Genomic DNA, 12,370 nt, shown 5'->3' with positions numbered 1-12,370 from the left:
TATAAAACGCACTAATCAGTAGTAAGTCTAGTTACTAGACATTTAGAGAAACAATTTAATGTTAATAATGACTAAGTCAGATAGGCTGAATAATAAAGGCTATCTATTCTCACACCTCAAAATAGCATCCCACTCCAGCATGGAAAAGGGAGGTGGGCACCAAGTCCCACCCCTTGTTAAGAACCTGTTGGAAACTAGTAGCTGCCGGGAGAGGAAGAGTCAGTTCCTTTCAACAGTGTTGTCCCTGGTAGGTCTATGTGCTCCACTGTTACATATCCAGCAGCTCACAGGCAGCACAACTGGACTTGATAGATGAGAATAATAAAAAAAAAAGGACACCAAATTGAGTGGGCAGCGAAGGAAAAGTAGGAGGGTGAAAGCGATCAAAAGACATCATATGGAATTCTCAAAGAACTAATTTTTAAAAATGATGAAAAAGGTGGCACCCCAGAGATACCTTCAAGTGGGTAGTCACATCAGCTTCTATTTAAGCATGGCATTACATCACAGGAGAGAAACACAAATGACTTAAAGGTCAGTAGCTTGACTTAGATTTACGTAACTCGTTTCTGCAGAAATTTGCATTACTTGTGAAAAACATCACGTGAAAGAGGAACTTACTATAAATATTAAAGTTGGAAATAAATGAACGGCTGAGAAAGCATTGGAAAATAATAGTTTCTTTAAAAAAATTGGAGAACTAGAGTGTGGGGGTGTGTGTTTCATTGGTATAGCATGTGTTTAGCATATAGGAGACTGGTTTCAGTTCCCAGGCATGCACGCGCACGCACACACACACACATACACACACCACACACCACTATACACAAACACAAATCCACACAAATTCAGTTGTGAAACTAGCTGTAGGATACATTTAAAAATCTAAATTGCACATACATTCACATAAGCTTATTTACAAGAACTGATGAAAAAGCTAAAAACTTAGCATAAATGTTCCAAAGTAACTAATAATGAAGGAAGTGTGTGTGGGAAGCCATCTTAGAAGAGACTCACTTGGGCTCTAATGACAAAGCATTTTCTGCTCACGCAGCCTTTCCTACTGCTGGATAGCTATAGTCATTACAATTCTTTCCTTATACTGAGCTGAACTATGACTCTCTTTAATGTCTGGCCATCCTTTGATAAATAAAGACTGTGTGACAGTTCCATAAAGAAAGGAACCAGCTCTGTCTTGCCTCTGTGTCCAACATATAATGTGATACACAAAGAGGGTACCCTAAAATCTATGGCAAGTCCCCAGAATAGTTTATTCTTCAAGAAAGTATGGATCTAATTTGAGGGTGGAGGGCATTCTCTCTGCAATGTACTGCGGATACTTTTATGAAAGGTCAAATCATATGCTTGAATTCTATGACAATATCACCTCAAAGCTGTCCTCCGCTTGCCCAGCTCAGTGTGTATCAGTGGCCTGATAGCAGACTAGGCCTTTGTCTTCATTTCCACAGGTAATATGTCCAGGTTTTGTAACAGCTTCCTGATGACTTTCTCTGTACACAGCTGCCAGGTTAATCTTCTGACTAAATCATCCCCAACTTCTTAAGATCTGGAGTCTCCCCACTGCTAAGATAAAACCCCTACTCCTCCATCTGCATTCCAGACCATTTATCATCAGTCTGAAAGATCTACATTTCCAGCCCCATTTCTGACTGCTCATATCCCTGTATTCTCCACCTCCAGTTGGCTCGTGTGGAGTCCCCTGGGACTGTGTTTAGTCACTATTCCAGCCTTGGTTTTCTTACACTGGAGATTACTTTTTCTTTCTCTTTGACTATCTCAAGTCAGGAATATTAATTTTTGAGGAAACAAAACTATCCATTTCAGAGTGTATAACACAGCAGTTTCTAATATATTCTTATCTATTTTGTTTTTAGTTGTCACATAATGATTGTATACAATGTAGGGTACAGAATGATATTTCAATACATGTTCACAATGTGCAGTGGTCAGATCAGAGACACTGGCTAGAACACTGGAAAAGCCATGCAGCCAGGAACTGCCATGTGGCTTTGCAGTCAGCTGCTTGCCTAGCACGCGCATGGGCCTGCGTTTGATTCTCAGTACTGCATGTAAAGAAAAGAAAGGCAGCTCTAAGTCTCCTTGTATATAATTCCAAAGCATCCCCATCCCAAAGGAAACCTGTGTTCATGAAGCAGTGACTCCATCCTACCTTCTTTGTGAAGTGACCTGCTCTGTTTGGCTCCTTTGTTGTTTCTGTCCTTGTACATTTTTTTGTATTGGTTTTCTTAAGGCTACCCTCTTGAACTCTTCTAAACTCTTCTCTGCAGGGCTTTTCCTGGCTACCCGTTCCCTTCTTTGAACTCCAGTTACATTCGTCTTCAGCCCTGAATCACCATGCTGCTGTGGGTTGCTAGTAAACTATTTCAGCTGCACCCCTTTGGGACTGAGGTAAATTCAAGGCTCCCAGCTATGGCATTCTGTGTCTTTCTCTGAGCCAGTAACCACCTAAGATGTGTTTAATTAAGAGCACTAAAATGAAACTGAAGTTTGGATAATTAAATGAGAGAGCATCTCAGCTCCCTTTGGCTCTTTATCCTTCCCGTGGGGCTCTCTTTCGGGAAGAAAAGGGTCTGTAGGATCTAGTCAGTGTTTCTTTGCCCTAGTAGCTGAACAGGTGTGAGAACAGGAGGAAAATGGCAGGTTGCCCAAGGGTGGAGAAGGTGCAGGTTCCCTGCACTCAGCTTTAGCAAATAACTCCTACCTTCATTCCACATCTACAGGCCTACAAGGAAGAATTGGGGATCCGGAGATGTCACAAGGCAATATTTTAAAGAGGCTAATTTTTTGCTTTTGCTTTTATATGTAAATCAGTTTCTCAGTCTGATACTTTTAAGTTGTTCATTAATGCAGATCTTCCTCAGAAAAGATTAACTATTAAATAACTGTGACGATAGTACTTTTTGTTCATATATAAAATAACTGGGTAATTAAACTACCATCTATTACTGGGCATGGTGGCACACACCTTTAATCCTCTCCTCAGCGGGCAAAGGCAGACAAATCTCTGAGTTTGCGCCCAGCATGGTCTACAGAGTGAGTTCCAAGACATCCAGGGCTACACAGAGAAACCCTGCTAGTAAAAAAAAAATTACTGTCTATTCTAAGCCAATGGATAGGTTAAAATCTGAAGTCTGACAAGAAGTATGAAAGGGAGTCAGTCTTACACGATGCATTGTACAGTCTCAGCAACATTTGTGTGTACATTATTACAAACTCTTCCCAGCTGGAGTACTAAACAGAATTTGTCACAGTTGCCATTGGAAGTCTCCAAACAAGAATGAAAAAAACAGTGCTCGGGCCCCTAGGCCATTATGAAACCTGCTCCTCTGACCAGAACAACAAAGAGAGCTAATGCAGAATGTTGAAGTCTATAATTAACATTTTCCCCTTATTCATGTCTCACTTTACCCGCTCTAGAGTATCAGAGTGAGCAGAATGAAGTTTCTTTTGACATTAATTCCACATCCTAAAAATGTTACATAGAACGTGAATTAACATTAAAAAGGGGCTCTGGAATTTCCCTAAAGCTTTGGGGGTAATAATATTAAGAATCATGTATAAATGCTACTGAAAAAGCACGTACTTGTTCTTAAAAATCATTGAAAAATACATACAAGTGACTTAGGTTGCTACAGGCCAGAACTAGGAAGGTTTATAGTGCACAAAGCAGTAAAAAGAATAACAAGAACTATGGTGCACATTTTATACTCTATTAAAGCATGACAGGAACATAAACATGAAAAGAAATAATAGTCCCCATAAATTGGCAAATGTGATATGATACACTATCTTCCACTTACATTTCATTTAGGTGAAGATTTGGCACGTTGTGATCTTTAGGGTCCTAAGCTCCAGCCTCACCATTTATGTGGCTGTGTTTTCAGAAAACAGATTTTGATACCAATGTAAATATACATGGTTCTTTTTTGTTGTTGTTGTTGTTGTTTTTGAGACAGGGTTTCTCTGTGGTTTTGGAGCCTGTCCTGGAACTAGCTCTGTAGACCAGGCTGGTCTCGAGCTCACAGAGATCCGCCTGCCTCTGCCTCTCAAATGCTGGAATTAAAGGCGTGCGCCACCACCGCCCGGCTATACATGGTTCTTAAAGTCAGTGATCATTCAGTAAAGACGGAGTTTGTGGGATACAAGAAACACACTGGCAACATTTGTTCAGTCTGAAAGTTTTTGTTATGCCTACATTGAGGTTCTCTTAATTTTTCATAGCACTGTGTATGGGAAATAAATTCTATCTGGTTTCACATAAATTCTTTCAAAATGTGTTTTCCTTGTGCACTTCCCTCATTCATGTTCAGAATTTACTTCTAAGTGGTCAGTCAGACATTTCCATCTTTTAAAATACTAAACATAAATGGTAATAAGGCAATTATGAATTCATAAATGTGAAATAGTTATAATAACTAGATTAGGGAATGGTCATTCTACATAGGATAGAGGGTGCCAAGGAGGCGGCTCAGTGGTGAACAGTTTCCCTATCATGTTCAAGACTCAGGATTTGATGCCCAATACTGAGTCCATCCACAGATAAGCTTGGGTGGATTGACTCTGAGGTGTCACCACATCAAGTTTGTTTTACCATTAGATTCTAAGATCTAGAAATTAAAGTCTTATTAGCTGCAATTCATACTGGCTGACATTGGGAACCATAACAGCAGGAACTTGGGAGCCAAAGAAAGAAAATATTTAATATCACTGATATAAAAGTCTAAAAGATTCTTAACATTTTAAGTTGGAAAGACTATTCTGAGCCATAAGGCTGATACAAGATAGAGATGTGTGTGTGTTTCCCAAATAAAATGAGAAAGTGACAAGAACAATATAGAACTAGGTCCAAGGCAAACCAGTTAATTTCTTCTTCTGGGATTTCTAGAACAATACATCAGAAAAGAAAAAAAAAAGTCTAAGAACTATTGCTGTATTCTGTATGTATGTGCGCATATCTGTGTAAATATATGTGATTTTTGTACTGCTCTCTGGGATTTGGGAAAACCTACTTCTTGCTATTTTCAAGACATTATTTTCAGTATTTTTTACCACATTTTATATCAATGTCTCATAGATAATGGAAGTTTCTTCAGTGACTATTCATGATTACATGTTTAACATTCTGCCAGGAGTTGGGAAACCAAATAATTCTTTCACAGGTCATTCAGTTTTAGATAGAAAGAGAAAGAAAAAAAGGGACAAAGATTTTTAAGAGAAAACCAAAAGAGGAGTGTTTTAAAAGAAAATAATTCTGAAAACTATTTCTTAAACTCTATTTGACAGTATTCACTAAAGATCAAAAAGATCACAAACCACAAGAAATCTGCAAAATTGAACCATATATACGGCTGTGAACATTATGAGGCTGTTAAAAAAATGGACTTTAAGGTTTTTTTTCTCCTTCCCAATTAAACCATGTAAATAAAAAAGAGCACAGGTAAATCCAATATGGGAAACAAAGCTAAGTATGGTATAAAATTTGGGTATAGCATAAACACTCATCCAGTGCCTTTACGGTTATCTAGCTAGAGGGTTCCTAGGCTCTACCTTGATCTTTACTGACCAGGATCTGAGAGAAACTAAAAAGTTAGCCATTTTCTCTGTTGCTAAATATCTGTGTCACTTCCAAGTATGGTTTTTAGATAGGATCTTCCTATGTGGCCCAGGCTAGCTTCAAGCATGCACTTCTCCTGCTATCATCTCTCTAGTGCTGGGATTATAGGTGTATACCACCGCGGCTGGCTCATATATGGCTTCTTAAACAATGCTCTCACAAAGTTCTTGTATCTGCCTTTTCCTGTATCCTCTAGCCCTCTGGCAAAAGACGCAGACGTAGAGGTATAGCATTACGGTGTGCAACACATTGCTCAACCGCTTTCCAAGCAGCCTGAACTAAATTACAGTGACATCAGAAATACGTAAATACAAATTTCTTCAGTTCCTAAATCATAGTGTGTTGCCCACATGACCTTGCCTGCTAGACGACCCCTCTAGCCTTGAGCCACACCCCTGGGTGCAGTTCCCAAATCATAGAATTTTAGAGTAAGGAACAAAACTGTTGCTTAAAATCTCTAGGAAAGGCTCATTACCAACCTTAATTAAACTGGAATTGAGAATCGCTTTATTGACTTAACATGGATCAGTCCTCCAGGGTTAGATCTTTTTTTTGTGTGTGTGTGACAATATTAAATCTAAATTTTGAGACCCAGAATTCCTAACTGCCACTCAAAGAAAAAAAGAACCAGTGAGACCCTGTCTCAGAGATCCAGTTAGCCTACAGCAACAGGAGCCACAAACAACCAATTGGTCTAACCTTGGCAGGAACTTATAGACTACAGCACTGAGTTTTTCTAAGCACTCTAGCGAGCCAGTGAGGCTGATTTCTACAGGATACTTCCAAAGGATCCTATGAATGAAGTGAAATACAGCAAATAACTTCACATAAGCTATGGATAAGAAGAGAGCCAAATGGCTAAATTCACTGTGTAGTATGGAGGAATATGGTGAACCTATGGTCTTCTGGCTTTTACCTCCTGAGTAATAAGATTCCAAGCTGTTTGTTGGTTTGTTTGTTTGTAATTTGATGTTGGGGGTAGAATCTAAAGTGTTCTGCGAGCAAGGCAAGCACTCCACCAACTTAGCTACATCCCTAACCTTCCTTACTGAGCACCTACCAGTCATGATATATGATGGAGACAGATGAATAAAACTCCATTGATACCTTCCTTTCAGATGAATAAAACCCCACTGGTACCTTCCTTTAAGAAACTTTTCATCTATTACTTGTGCAGTCCTAAAAGCCAGCAAATTTGAACACTGCTGAACACAAAATTTAAAATATTACATTGCCTTTAAATAAAATCAGGATGTTACTAAGTTGTTCCAAATGCTTCAAGGAAACATGTAGCAATCTTCCACTGCCAAACGCTCGACTGGGTGCACTTTCTACTTTTATGGATTATTTTGACATATGCAAATAATTTTTGAAGTTTCAGCTTCACTTATATTTATATCATTCACATTTGTTTTCTCTTTTTATTAACCTTAACCAGTATATAAAACAAGAAAAAGAATTCATATGGGTATACTTTTCCACACTCAAGAACTTGTTTACATGGGTAGTTATAAACTACAAGAAAAAGACAATAAATATATAGTCAGGTGAGGCTTTGGGATTCTCAGTTTTAAGTTCATAAACTAGAAAGGTTTTGTAAAACACTAATGGCAGGTAATGCTTAGAACTGGGTGTGATGGTGGCCATGCTTAACTTCTATCCCACCAATCAGCTGACTCACAGAACTACTAAGGCTGATTTGGAAGTGGTCACCAAGCTTTGGTTCCTAACAGAGTTTCATTGAGATGCTGTAACTATTTCAAGACAAAAGAGAAGAAAACAGAATATGTATGAAGCGATCTGCCAAAGCATTAAGCACCATTTCTTCTTAGGCAAGTTTTCCCAATGAAGTGATTGAAAACACCCTTTCACTGCAATCTACTAGGAAGCGGCTTCAAAGGTCTGCTAGAACTAACTCATGATGATAGAAGGGGATTAGTGTGACATCAGGGAGGAAATCAAGGGCAGAGCAAGGGATGATAGTACAGTGCTTGGTTAAATTATCTAACTGCCAGCGCACAGCTCGGAATTTCCATGATGTTTCCTAGGCAAAATGCCATTGCACTATAACTGCTTATTTTTCTTTTGCGTTGAAAATAGTTTGAGGAACATCTGCAGTCTGTCTTGATTTAAATTTTTAAAATTACACCTATTTGTTGTATGTGTGTTCAGAGGATAACCTTCCGGAGTCCATTCTTTAGTCTTACCACATGGGTCCTGGGGAGGAAACTCAGGTTGCTGGGCTTGGCTTCAAGTACTTTTACCCAATGAGCCATCTCTTAGGTACGTGTCTTGGTTTTTAAAAGAAAAACTATGTATGCAAGGCAAACAAATCATTTATCTTTTCTTATCACTGCTATTCCACATAGTGGTCTCATTTATGTTTTGTTGCCAAGGGCGACATATTTACCTTATTTTATTTCCTTTCTTTTAAACCGCTTTATCCAATTCTACATGTAAGTGAGTTCCCCCTCCCCAACCCAATCCTTCTTCCCCCTACTAAGTGCAGTGATTCTAGGCATTCACCAAACATGATTTCTGCTTTCTTTTCCAACTCCCCATGAATGTTACCTGTGTTTTCAGAGAACAAGAAATCAAGGAAGCAACCCTCCTTTTTTCTGATACTGACGTGGTCAGTTAATGCTGCCTGGAACTCAGGCTTTTTAAAGTGGACTCCAGAACTTCAAACGACAACAGCACTTTAGTGGTGGAATGACAGCTGCAGGGGTGGGGTCAAAGTTAAGGGGTTCTTCCCAGAACTTCATCCAGCACTCAGTCTCACAGTCCTATGTTTCCCGATTGCCCTCACTATAAGGGAGAATGTATTGCTTACACACACGGGTGAAAGAATAGCCTGTCTGCACTTCCTTTGCTAGATTCTCTCTACAAAGAGCAACAAGCAGTGAGAGACAACCTTAGCATTTCAGTGATTCTAGAAGCCTGAGAAATCACCAAGGAGAAGGGGGGATTCTTTCAGCCTAACCTAGGGCACGGTAAGCACACAGCCTGTGGCTGAGAGCAGACAAGACCAGGATCTGCATGTTCTACTCCTACACCCTCCTGCTCAGGGTATTCCCCTTTTCTCTACTTCCCTCATATTGCCCTTGTCCTTATCTGTAGCACACTGAGAAGGACTCCTCGCTCTAGGCCCATGCCAATATGAACTCTCCCTAGGGGTCAGATAATTTTATCTCCATATTATAATTCTAGATAAGTCCAAAGAATGAGATTTTTTTTAAGTAGTTAAACCTAGCAGTGAACTGTTTTTTCTAAAAATAATAAAGCAGAGCTGGAGAGATGGCTCCACAGTTAGGAGCACTGGCTCTTTTAGAGGACCCAGGTTTGAGTCCCAGAATACACACAGTGACTCACAACCATCTGTAATGTCAGTTCTGGGGGACTGGACACCCTCTTCCAGTCTCTAGAGGGACCAGGCACACAAGTGGTACACAGACATACATGCAGGCAAAGCAACCATATGCATAAAACATATAAACCAATAGCTGGAGAGTGGTAAAACACTCGCCTAAGCCTATGCAAGGCCATGAGTTCAATTACCAGTACCTCAAAGCAAAACACACAGCATAGAAACAATAAAGTGGGGCCTAAGGGTGTAACTGTAGCAGAGCACTATTTTGCATGGGAGGGGGCCATGGTTTGACTTCCAACAGGGAAATAAATGATGGAATACAACAAAGCCCCATTCTATGATCTAGTTTACACTCTGCCCGAAAGGTTTAAATGTATTGTAACCAGTGCAAGTTGCAAGGATTGATGATATCTTTCTTTTGTGTCTGAAATGGTGCAGTGGAGAAAAATCCATTTCTCAGGCCCTGTCCTGGTCACTGGCGTGCTTCAAAGGAGAGCCCCAACAGTACTTGCTATTAAGAGGGTAGAAGTTAATGAGAATCCAGGCTCTCAGTCCCAAGGAGAAGTCCACAGACACCCCTACTTAACAAGTGTCAGCGTGAGCCTTTTTCTGCCTCCATAGCCCTAACCTCGCAGCTCCGTCACCAGAGCCTGGTAATTCCAGGTCTTGGAAGGTTCTTCCCCCAACCCCCAGTGATGTGGAATTCAAGCCCCACAGCAATTTCCCCCAGCACTGCAGAACAGCGCACAAGCCTCTTCAGTCCCACTCGGCAAGCACGCAGTTCACCAAGGTACTAATTGGGATCCACCTACACTGCCGCATCCAGTCCAAGGATGTTTCTCACATAGGAAAGCCTCTTAAAATAATATGTATTAGTTAATCCGCGGAGGACTTCAAGCATGGCCATTTACATGTTGGTCCAGTTGCCCCCTGAGAGTAAGTGAGGGTCCTATTAGCAGGCACAAGAGACTTACCAAGTTCTTTTGAAAGCTAATTTTGGATATTGTTTGTTGCAAACACAAACAAACACTTGTACTGACTAGCACAGGCACTTGTTTTTTAGGTGTTGGTAGCAAACTGTGTTTGGAGCTGACAGATACCACTATGCTTGGTAAAATAAACTTGCCCTGGATAACATATATTCAACGCTCTCAAAGTGTGCCATAAAAACACACAAAGAGCAGGCTTTATCAAATAAATGCACAAGCCTGTCTCCCTGGAAACTAGTTCGAGCACAAAGACTGCTTGTCTATGAAGGACTCACAAAGACAGAATAAAAACTGTTCTGCTTGTTTTTGTCCAAAATCTTCAGGGAGTTGGAAATATGATTTGTAGCTGAAAATGGAATATTTCTCTAAACCATAAACTTCTCTTGAATTGGCTATAATATAGCAGGCATTATTATCTTTCTTAACGGTTATCTCAAAGGCAGTGAGAGAGCAAACTAGTCAGATCGGTGAGCGAGTTAGCGCTGACCTAGATAGGCGTATGGGCCGCCTCTAGGACAGCAGCTCAGTTAAACTCAGGGCCACTCTCTTATCATTTAAGAGATCCAGGCTTGCTGATAAAAGTCTTAAAGCCATACCAAAAGCAAACAAACAAAACCAAATATTAATAACTTTAAAACTCCCAACTTTCCAACTATGGAAGGTTTGAAAGAATATAATTAATGAAATAAACAGTAATGAAATAAACAGTATAAACACCCTTACTCTAAACAGAATATTTGAGATTAAAATATTGACATGTATGTATATTTGAATAAAATAGTAAGAATGCATAAATGTAGGTCTTGAGACAATGATTTAAGAATATACTATGCCAGTGGTGGATATTATCTTAACTTGAATCATACAGTTCACCAAAATACGGCCTATTGTGTTTGAGATCTCCTTCTAAATGCAGTTAAGTATGTTGGATAAATAAAATTTAAAATATAATATTTTATTAAATAACAGCTTTTAAATATATACTCTATAACTCTCTGAAATCTACTTCTGTATTGTGGAAACACTACAAATAGTAGACAAAACCCAGAAAGCTTTTTAAAAAATTAAAATTAATTGGAAACTCCTCATATGCTATGAAACTAACTCATGTATGGTATATGAAGCCTCTCTACGGCGCATTACCCAGTCTTGCTGGATTTGGCCAACTTAGTTCAGTTTTTAATGAGCTCTGTAGGCAATCACACCGCTGCTTGTTTTGCTGCTTTTAGGCGTTAAGAAAGAAAGCAAAGTTAAGTAATAGATAACAGGGAAATTTGCCACAAAAATAAGAAAGGCAAGAAACAAATTCAGTTTGACAATGTGTGGGCTGAGCATATGTTTAAAATTACATACTATTGATTTAAATCAAATTGTCTTGACTAGTGTATTTTTTTAATCTTCTACAAATATTTACTTAGTAGAATCTTATGAAAGCAACAATTTCTTCCAGTGTATTTGCCTCACTTTATGACACAGAGAATATTTCCAAGTTCACATGACAATAAACCCAGCAAAAAAGACACAAATTAGAATGGCCAGTGTATGCACTGGGAAGACCCCATGAAGGCTGTGAAAATATGGGAATATTTGGGGAAATTATTTTAACAAAATTTTTATGAAAGTCTCCTACTGTTAGCAACTGCTTCATAATCTGAAAAGGAGATGAAATCCATCGCTAATGCTGCTGTTTTCACAGGGAGGCCTTTACACGGCTTCCCCGCACAGGAGGATCTCAACAAGGCTGCTGACAAAGACCCTTATTTTCAGAAAATTACAAATGAAAGAAAACATTACTTGTTGAAATATGTGAAATTTACTAACTGAAAACAGCTAGTCACATACTTAGCGATCTATTTCTACATCAAGATTTTAAAGTCATGCTTTTTCGTATATGAATTTTAGACATCAGGGGGACTTTGAAATTAATAATATGATTTTTAAAAGTAATTTGGAATTTTTTACAAAAGTGGTTCTGAGAAATGTAGTGACATGAATGTTAAGAAAACCAGTCCCTCTAAAAGAAATATTATATTTAATTATTAAAAATAGTTGTCACAAAGTCATAAGAGATATAAATTTTTTTGGTATTTTAGCTCTAATTTTTAAAGAGCTTATATTCTTTAAAATAAACAAGAATGAGGAAGCAGCGTCTGAAAGTCTTCAGCCTGAAGGCCTGCAGAACTTCAGCCTTCACCGCTGCCACTGCTCTATAGCAGTTATGAGTCTGAAACCTTTACATGCGAAAAAGAATTTTCTTCTTAAAAAATAAAACTGTCAATTTTTTCCTTCTAGGGAGTTGCAGAAGACTGAGAGGACCACCAGTTGCTTCTCAGATCTTCTCACTGAAGATGTAGT

The 12,370-nt window shown here is 39.0% G+C and overlaps 1 protein-coding gene across 5 annotated transcripts in view; it reads right to left on the bottom strand.

Annotated features, from left to right (window-relative positions):
- Nucleotides 1-12,370, bottom strand: part of Pparg (peroxisome proliferator activated receptor gamma) — a 131,942-nt gene that overhangs the window by 117,125 nt on the left and 2,447 nt on the right. The gene's annotated exons all lie outside the window — the stretch shown is intronic.

This window comes from Alexandromys fortis, unplaced genomic scaffold (assembly GCF_014885135.2).
Source record: "Alexandromys fortis isolate MF-2015 unplaced genomic scaffold, M_Fortis_MF-2015_v1.1 scaffold_59, whole genome shotgun sequence".
In the NCBI taxonomy this organism is placed as follows: Eukaryota; Metazoa; Chordata; class Mammalia; order Rodentia; family Cricetidae; genus Alexandromys; species Alexandromys fortis.
The sequence above is the reverse complement of the archived record's forward strand: the minus strand, read 5'-3'. Positions and strand labels throughout refer to the sequence as shown.